Genomic DNA, 10492 nt, shown 5'->3' with positions numbered 1-10492 from the left:
CAGTAATGAAATCTTATATGAGAGTGATTAAAGTTTTGATAATATTAAGTTTTCATACCACTGCCTCAAGTCACTTCAAGGTAAGTTGATTAGAGTTGATTTGTAAAGCACAGAACTGTTGGTTGAATTTCCACTGACAATAAACAATTTACAGCATGATCAGAAAGAAACATCAACATCAAGATCAAAATGTTCCCTTCTGATCATGCTTTCAATTGTTAACTATCAATTAGTGATTTTCATCTTCCATTAATTAAAAGTCGTTTTTAAGGAACATATATCTCACATCCGCAGCAGATGCTGTGTTTTCGAAGTGCTTGTGTTATCGAAGTGCTTGTGTTATTGGTTTTCCAAGTTGGACCATCTTTTCAAGGAAAAAAATCCGTTCTTCTTCTTTCTTTCTTTTTTTTCTTTTAAATCTAAGCTATTACAATATGAAAAAAATGATAATAACTTAATTATTTTTATTTTTATTTTAATCTGATATAAGTTATTGAATTCAGCATCAATAATGAAATTTAAAATATGATCAAGCATACTTAATTTGTTTCTTCGACCTTTTTTTGAAAACACGATTGAAATTACATTATCGAATTGAAAATATCGAACCCAAAATCTACTTACTAGTTACTCCTAATCTTAAATTTAACACATTGGACTAATTCTTGGATAAAGGGTTGCCCACGAAATCGTAGAAGACTGTGAAGTTCAATGTAAGTTCATAAACCACATCACATATAGGCTCCAGTGAGCCTTGTTCAACGAGAGAATCGAAAATGGCTGATATCCAGCTAAAGTTATTAGTGTTCAAATTGCTTCAAGGACCATCCTGTAGCAGATAAAAGGTTTTCTACTTCTTAGAACTGAGTAGGCCTGGACTTGACACTGAGATGTAGGACTAATAATCCATGTGAAGATATAATCTCTCCTTTTATTTTATTACTTTAAGAGAAAAGTTAATGAAAGTCTCTATGTACATGTTAAACATTATCTAATTACATTTATTAAAATTTATTTATTGTTGATTTGTGTTAAATAGGGATAAAAATCAGATATTTAAATAAGAATGATAACATTGAATAAGTGACATTTCTTATGATAATATTTTGAAATGTTTGCAATAAATTTAAATAAAAAGAAGAAGGAAACTTTGTGATTAATTAAAAGCATTAAATTACTTTTAACAAAAGGATAGTCAATTTTATGTTCATCAAGTTATAACTATCAATATTTCATAAGAGAAATAGATATTATTAATAAATGAGTTATAACTACCAATACTCTCCAGGAAATGCACTTATTAAAAGAAATAGCTATAAATCCAAAATAAAACTAGTATGATTCTTTAAAAGAGTATAAAGATATTTGGGTAAGAATTAAAAAAAGAAAGATATAATTAATAAACAAGAAAATACGAGAGATTGGGAATTCCTATTATTTTTTAATTAGATTCAATGTAATTTTATCTTTCCTGCTTCCCTTTCTTTCCTTGTCTATTGCACTTCGAATATTGTAAATATTAATAATAAAAATTAAAAGTTTTTATTAGCGGAACCCTTAGTTTAAAGATCATCTCTGTTTTTTAGGTTGAAAGATTGCTAAATCTTTATTATTTATTCTTTCATTTGGAAGTAATTTATGAAGCAAATAAATTAATCCAGGTAATATAAGAAAAATAGAAGGAACAATTGAAGATACAATAACAACCACAGAGGGGAAGGACCTACCTGAATATTATGCTAGGGCAATATTACAGCAGCCTCATTTGCTCAGTTGGTTGATGGCATGGCACAAAGATGATACCATTTGTCCTACAGCACATGAGGCTGCTGTAATGCCCTACCATCTTCATGTAGGTCCTTCCCCTCTGTGGATGTTATATATATATATATATACACGTGGCCTCAAAAAGTGTTTGGCCACCACCTAGGCAACAGTCGTGCATCTGAGAATGCATCCATGATCAGGACAAAATCCGAGACAAGGGTTTGGCAATAGAACTACTCCTAATTCAAACACAACTAGAACCTGATCGAAACAAAATCATTTTCATAAAGTGGTCTATAGCTCTATATTCGCGAACCATAACACTATTTGCGTTACCCTTACAAGATATATATGTCGTGATCTTGATTTCTTAAATTCTTCCCAATTTCTTTCGATGAAAGAAAAGGTTAATAAAGATGAACCAAATCAGGATTTATCAGTTGAAAGATCACTTCAAGTGTTTTAGTTGTAGCTAGGAGACTGCCATGAATTGCTCCACTTGACACTTACCTTTGCCGACGCTTGAAGCATGGATGTTAGTGACATGAGAGAGAGATTGGGGGATAAATCTTAATACCGACAAGACATGAAAGGGAGATTCTACTCTCTTAATATTCCAATTATAAGAGACAAAAAGCAAGCAAATCCATGCTTGCCAGAGTGAAACTGCTTGCTGCATGCCTGTCGAAATTTCAAGCAATCAAGTGGCCATTTTTCTTGTGGATTTCACACAAGATTCAATCAATCCCTTTCACGAACCCTTCCTAGTTTGTTTCCATAACTGGGATGTGATCCATGTGCCTCGTTAAGTTTCTGCTCTACTTTCATGTGACTCCATTGGCCAATGGCTACCGACACTTCTCTGGTGAGTGAATACTAAGTGACAATGCCCATGAAAACAACAACACCCCACTATCATAAACTTATGGCTAAAATATTGTAGAGTATCCTGAACCTTTATGCCAAAATAAATGCTCTTTTGAGCAAAAAGAATTCCTTGATTTTCAGCCCTAAATTATGTGATTTCTTAAATGTTGTCTTATTGTTAATTTTTGTCGGAAATTTGACAAAGAAACCCTTGAAAATTCTCCTAATTCCTTTCAGATTGAGGTGTTTTAGGGGTTTTTCGTTAATTACATTCAAAATCTCTATTGGACGAGCCACATAAAAAAAAATCAAATTGTTTAGAGTGGAAAATAAAAAAGAAAATATTTAAGGGATTTTTGTATTTTTGCTAAAATTCAAGAGGTTACTTTACATTTTGGCCTAGATTTATAGTAGTAATTCGACAAATTTATATTGCATTTCCATGTTTTCTATTAGCCTACGAATTTCGAGGAGTTTCATCTCACTTAAAAATTTATTTTAAGATAGTAATATATATTTTTGGGACACGCAATAGAAAAATAATGAAATTAATTTTCAAAAACTCATATACATATTCTAAGTTAGTAATATACATATTAAAAAATCAGTTTATCTCTAAGATGATTTAATCAAATAAAAATTGATTTTATTAACCAATATGATCCTAAGAAAACGTCCGGCGTGCAAGGGACAAAATTTCCACTTAAGACCTGATTGTTTTTTAAAAAAAAACTATTTCTTAGAAAGAAGTTTCCAAGCTTTTCAATATGTTCGGTGAACATTAAAAATCTATTTTTTAGAAAAATAGTTTCCAACAAAAATAAACAAACATATTATACTAGAAGTGTTTTCCTCATAGAAAAATATTTTTCTTTTCTTTGACACATAAATGAAACATCATACAAATACATGCACCTTCCACAAATCTCTCTCTTTCCACAACCTCATACAAAATAAACTCTTAATTAATATCATTAATTAATTTGGTTTTTTTGTTATTTTAAAAAAATTATTTTGAGGTTTTAAAAATATTTAATAAGGTTATACTTCTATATTATATTTAGAATATTTATATTATATTATGTGTGTGTATTATAAAGTAAGCTATATATAAATATATAATATAATAAATTGACAGAATTACACTTTTTATATCTTTCTTTTATTTTAAGTGGTCAAAAAGTTGCATTCAATGTTAAATAAACTTGATAAAAAAATATTTATAAGTTATTTTTTAATTCATTTTTTATATCATGGATAAAAATCAAAAATTATTTTTCACTTATTTTTTATAACATTGTCAAACAAAAAAAATAATTTACTTTTCAGAAATTTAATTTATAAAAAAAATTACTTTCCACCAAACAAATAAGGTTTAATTTTTATAATTAAACTCTTAAAAGGAAATTGATTTATTAATAATTTTTTTATACTAAATATGTATACAAATTGATATGTTAATCTTTAAGTGCTAAAATATAAAACCCATAAATTTTATATATTTCATCTTTTATAAAAGAAAAAAAAAAGTAATTCTCTTATATTTGTATAAAATTTTATTTGTTTACATTACATTACTCTTGAAAAAAAAGACACGAAATTTAGGAATGAAGAGAGAGAATTTACTTGGTTAAGTATTTCAAATGATCTAATAGTGTCTTCCTCACTCACTTTGGTCAAAATTTCAAGAGTCAACCTCAACATTCGATGATAAATAAATTTGTTTTTTTTTTCTCTATCATGATTTACTTTCACCGAATTGGAGATCTACATTATTATTATTATTATTATTATTTTGAAGAGAAAAAAAGGGAGATTGAGAGTGGGACCTATACATAACTCAGAAAAATAATAATGCATTACGGTGTGCCATCATTTTTAAAGACAAACTGTTTGGATCACTTCAGAGTTCAGATAATTCGGGAGCACGGGAACACAAAAGGGGAAATGGAGATATAGCAGGTTCATGCATGAGTTGCAGGTTTCCAGAGTTGTAATCATGGGAAATTAAAATTAATGCTTAAGTCATAGCTATCATGAAGAAACAATAATAGTGTTTTCTTTTTGTCTTTTTTTAATGAAAACTTCAATTCTATTATATAGTTGATGAATGTTGCGGGAATTAATGGCAAATGTACTGCAAAGGAATAAAGTGTGTGAGATAATTATGTTATTAGTATACCAATTTTATACTTATTTTCAATCTAGTATATCAACTTTCATAATTTTTTTAGTACGTTGACTCTCTTCTTCTTTTTTACTTTTAACTAAGTACTTTCATCCACCTACTTTTTATTGCTCCGGCTTTTACTGAGTTTTTTCAGAACTGAGAACAATTAAAAAAAATTGAACAAATAACAATCCAGAAAATATTTTGAAAAATTAGATAGTTAAGAGAGTCAGAAGTCAACTGTATCCAGGACCTACAAAAATTTACAGTGAAGAGAGCGAGTAAAAAAAAATTTAGAAGCATATTGAAACTCTGATAATGTCATAACCAATATAATCAGATCATAACCAATACAATCAGAAAGATTTTAACATGACAAATCAAAAAATACCTAAAAAAACCATCAATAAATACTAGAGTGAGTCACACAAGCGGCCAAAAAATAGCGGAGCTCACTTTTCTTTGGGTAGCTCATGTGACCTACTTTGATCACTGGTGGAGACCTTTTCCTATATCATTGAATTTATCACATTAAGATCTTTCTAATAATACTAGTGGTGTCATCATTACAGTTTAAGTATGTCTCGGGGATCTTTTTTTTCTCTCTCTCTCTTTTCTTTCCTTCTTATAATTTACAAAGAGAGAGGAAAAAAAATATCTTAAAGAAACACCAAGACTCTAGTGACGACACAACTGGTATTATAATAAAAATCTTGATGAGACAAGTCTAACGGCATCAAAAAATATATTAGCAGAGAATGGAGTTGGTCACACTAGTGGCCTGAAAGTAGTAGGGATCACTCGCTTTTTAGTGACTCATGTGACCTATTTCAATAAATATTTATGACCTTTTCTCTTGTTATTAAATTTATCTCATCAAGATCTTTGTGATCATACTAGCCTTTTCCTATATCATTGAATTTATCACATTAAGATCTTTCTAATAATACTAGTGGTGTCATCATTACAGTTTAAGTATGTCTCGGGGATCTTTTTTTTCTCTCTCTCTCTTTTCTTTCCTTCTTATAATTTACAAAGAAAGGAAAAAAAAAAGATCTTAAAGAAACACCAAGACTCTAGTGATGACACAACTGGTATTATAATAAAGATCTTGATGAGACAAGTCTAACGACATCAAAAAATATATTAGCAGAGAATGGAGTTGGTCACACTAGTGGCCCGAAAGTAGTGGGGATCACTCGCTTTTTAGTGACTCATATGGCCTATTTCAATCAATATTTATGACCTTTTCTATTGTTATTAAATTTGTCTCATCAAGATCTTTGTGATCATACTAGTGATCTCATAATTATAATTATGGTGTGCCTCTATGATATCTTTACTCTTTTCTTTCGTTTTTCTCTCTCTTTTCTCTTCACAAACTACAAGGAGGAAAGATAAGATAGAAATGAATAAAGAAAAAAAAAACCTTCGAATGCACACTAAAACTCACATGACAACACCACAAGTATTATAAAAAACTCAACAAGATGAATTCAACAACACTAGAGAATGTCAGTAACAATGATTGCAATGACTCACACACGAAGTTGTTGAAAACAAATAAGTCATGTCAACTTTGATCTACTCTAGTCTCTATTAGTGATATTTTTTAGTGTTATTGAATTTCTCTTGTCAAAAAAATTTTGATGGTATTATTGTTTTCGTCATTGCCGAAAGTAGTGGGGATCACTCGCTTTTTAGTGACTCATATGGCCTATTTCAATCAATATTTATGACCTTTTCTATTGTTATTAAATTTGTCTCATCAAGATCTTTGTGATCATACTAGTGATCTCATAATTATAATTATGGTGTGCCTCTATGATATCTTTACTCTTTTCTTTCGTTTTTCTCTCTCTTTTCTCTTCACAAACTACAAGGAGGAAAGATAAGATAGAAATGAATAAAGAAAAAAAAAACCTTCGAATGCACACTAAAACTCACATGACAACACCACAAGTATTATAAAAAACTCAACAAGATGAATTCAACAACACTAGAGAATGTCAGTAACAATGATTGCAATGACTCACACACGAAGTTGTTGAAAACAAATAAGTCATGTCAACTTTGATCTACTCTAGTCTCTATTAGTGATATTTTTTAGTGTTATTGAATTTCTCTTGTCAAAAAAATTTTGATGGTATTATTGTTTTCGTCATTGAAACGTCGACATGCCTCTAAGATCTCATTCATTCATTCTTCTTTTTTTCTTTCTATTCTCTTTTCATAGTAATTTTTTGCAAGCTATTTAATGATTTAATATGACTTTCCTTAATATTTTATGAATTGTGTTATTTTTTTAAAAGGAAAAAATTAACTATTCTAAGGTCTAGAAAAACTTTTTTTTTAACATATACTAAGAGAATTTGTCATGTTGGTACGCTAATTTTCAAATTTTTTTAATTAAATATATGAATATTTTTATTTTATTTTTCATTTTAGTATGACAAAATTCAAGTACTTCAACAAAAAAAAATTGTTAATTTTTTATTTATTTTGCAATCACACTATATCTGTTTCTTTTATTAGAATAATAAATATTATAAAATTTATTAATAATTATTTATTATTTATAAGTGACCCGTTAACCATACGTAGGATGTAGATAGTTTTCCATTGATTGAAAGGGTTCCTTCTTAAAATAATTTATTTTAATTTAAGATATTTCTGTTTATTAAGCATAATATTATTTTGGAGGGTATTTTTACAAAAGAAAACCACATTAAAAAAATAAATCAACTCACAAAAATATTTGATTGACATAATGAAAAAAGGTTGATGCATCAAAATCAGAAATATTAAAATCCATGTACTGGATTAAGATAAAATGAAAGTTAGTGTACCAACATCGGATTAAGAAAAAGGGACATGTCATTAGATAACAAAATAATTGATAGAAAATCAGCGACAGTACTTGATTGGAAGTTTATAAGAAGTTGGTGTATTCAAATGAAAAAAAGAATTATGTACTTGATTTGATCGAGAAAAGTTGTAAAGTTAGTATAATACTAGTGTAATTATCCAATTATAGGCTATTTACATACGTTTTATATATATTATTCTTAAAACTCAATATGAATATCTATCGGCCTACTAATATAAATATCTCTAGCTAGATTATTCTTCAAACTCAATATGTGGGGAGAAAATGACAATCTCCTGGTCAATCAGGATTGTGAATTCTTCTAAAAACCAAAAGTAATCCTAAAAATAATGTTTGTCTTAAAAAAAAAATTCAGTATTGAATTTAGCCACAAGATATAAATGAAGTTACAAGTCCAAGAACTTGTATTGATTATATAAAACCATAAGGAAAAGCATGAGCCTTAAACTATTAATAGTCAAAAGACTATTAAGTTTTCATTGAGCATGTAAACAAAGAAGTTTACATGAATAGGAATCAGAGTTTTGCATAAATAGGAAACCGTCAATAACATGGAGCAGTAAATCATGAAGATTTATGTTAGATAAACTATGAAGAGTCGCAAAAACTAGGAGAAATTATTGAATTGTATTGTATAGAAAGAAATTAAATAAAGTAATAGTTAAGCTTTTGTTATGTTGTACTGGACAAGACAATTTTTTTCTTTTTTTTTTGTAAAGTTGTTTGTTGCACCTGCAGAGAGTATAAAAATTATTTTTTGTCCTAACTAAGGTTATTTCAGTAGAGAAATTTTTATCCCACTAAAAGAGGTGCAATAAAATTATTCAATTTTCTGCACAATGATTAGCCTAAATTTATTTGAGTTAATATAAAAATAAAAGTTATAGTTATTGTTGTTATTGCTGTTGTTGTTGTTATAATTTTAAAACCTAATTAAAAGATCGAATTGAGATAAAAATCAAGTCACAGATCGAGTTGATTATCGACCTAGATCAATATATAGATAAAATTGGTTATTATTAAAGTTTTAAAACTTGACTCGGAAGTCGATACAAGGCAAGATTTTGATCACGAGTCAAGATGATTAATCATAGATGACCAAAGAAAACATAAGAATAAAAAAAATTATTATTATAATTTTAAAACTTGACTTGGAAGTCAAACCAGAGCAAGGTTTAGATCACAGGTTGGGAGGGTCAACCTGGATTGATTTAAGTCAATATAAAAATAAAAATGATTATTATCATAATTTTAAAACTCAATTTAGAGGTCAACCAGGAAAAAAACCTAGGTCACCAGTCAAGAGAGTTAACTCGGATTGACCCAAATTAACTTATGTATAAAAGTTGTTGTTATTATAGTTTTAAAACTCAACTTGAAAGTCAATTAAAGGCAAGGTCTGGGTTAAGGGTTGGGAGTGTCAATTGGGGTTAACCCAAATCAACATTTGGATAAAGTGATTATTATTATAGTTTTAAAACCTTACTCGAGGGTCAACCTGGGATAAAATCCATGTCACAGATTGAGAGGGTCAACCTGAGTTGACCCAAATTAAAAAAAAAAATAACTCAAATTAAAAAAAAAATAAAGTAACCTAGTTTTAACAAAAAAAAAAAAAGGTCAATAGGTTTTTTACATGTGTTATCTCAGGTCAACCGGATTGTAGGTCGACCCAAGTTTTTTATCAGGTTATATTAAATCAATTTATTTTTTTAACTCGTATTGATCTAGGTCCTGAATCAGCCGGGTTCTATTTAATGTCTATCAAATACAAAAGATGACAATTATCTAGTCTAAACCAAACCAAATAAAACAAAAAACAAGAGAGTTATTTTTCCAATCATATTCAATCTAGTACTATCAAGTAAATTATTTAATGTTTATCAAACACAAAACACAAATTTATTGTTTAATTTACTTTTCAAGTAAATTACTTAAATAGTGATTGGTATTCTTGAGAAAGTTAAGTTGCCGATAAGTAAATTGATAAGTAAATTGTAGGAAAGCTAAAACATAAAACTACACAAAAAGCATGTAAAAAAAGTGATAAAGTAACCATAAAGATAAAGCATTGAGTTGAAAATAAACTTACAGAAATTAAATTGCAAAACAATAAATAAAAAAAATAAAATCCCTGAGAAAGTTTGTATTGAAATTATGTATCGCGTCAAAGAAAATACAATGAGTTATGAAAGTGTATTTTAAAATATTTTTATTGAGAAAGTTTGTATTGAAATTATGCTTCATTAAATACTATTCCAAGACTTTTAAAGTATTTTTATTGAGAAAGTTTGTATTGAAATTATGCTTCATTAAATACTATTCCAAGACTTTTAAAGTATTTTTATTGAGAAAGTTTGTATTGAAATTATGCTTCATTAAATACTATTCCAAGACTTTTAAAGTATTTTTATTGAGAAAGTTTGTATTGAAATTATGCTCCATTAAATACTATTCCAAGACCTAAACTTACTTGTGATAAAAGCAGGAAAAATTAATCGACCTAGAAGTTAGTTTCTACCTATGTGATAAAAGCAGGAAAAAATAATCGACCTAGAAGTTAGTTTCTACCTAAGAAAATTATTAATTAGGAAAATATCAATATTCAAATAAAAAAAAGAAAATAAATAATCTTAATAGAATAGGATATTGAATCATTTACAAAAACTAAATAAAAGGAATTCAAGTGAAAAGCTTGTAGAATTTTTTAATGTAATATTTGAAAATATAATAATCGATATTTTTTAAAAAAAAATATATAAAAAAAATATTTTTAATATAAACACATTAAAATTATT

Source organism: Populus euphratica, unplaced genomic scaffold (assembly GCF_000495115.2).
Source record: "Populus euphratica unplaced genomic scaffold, PopEup_1.0 scaffold99.1, whole genome shotgun sequence".
Classification (NCBI taxonomy): Eukaryota; Viridiplantae; Streptophyta; class Magnoliopsida; order Malpighiales; family Salicaceae; genus Populus; species Populus euphratica.
The sequence above is the reverse complement of the archived record's forward strand: the minus strand, read 5'-3'. Positions refer to the sequence as shown.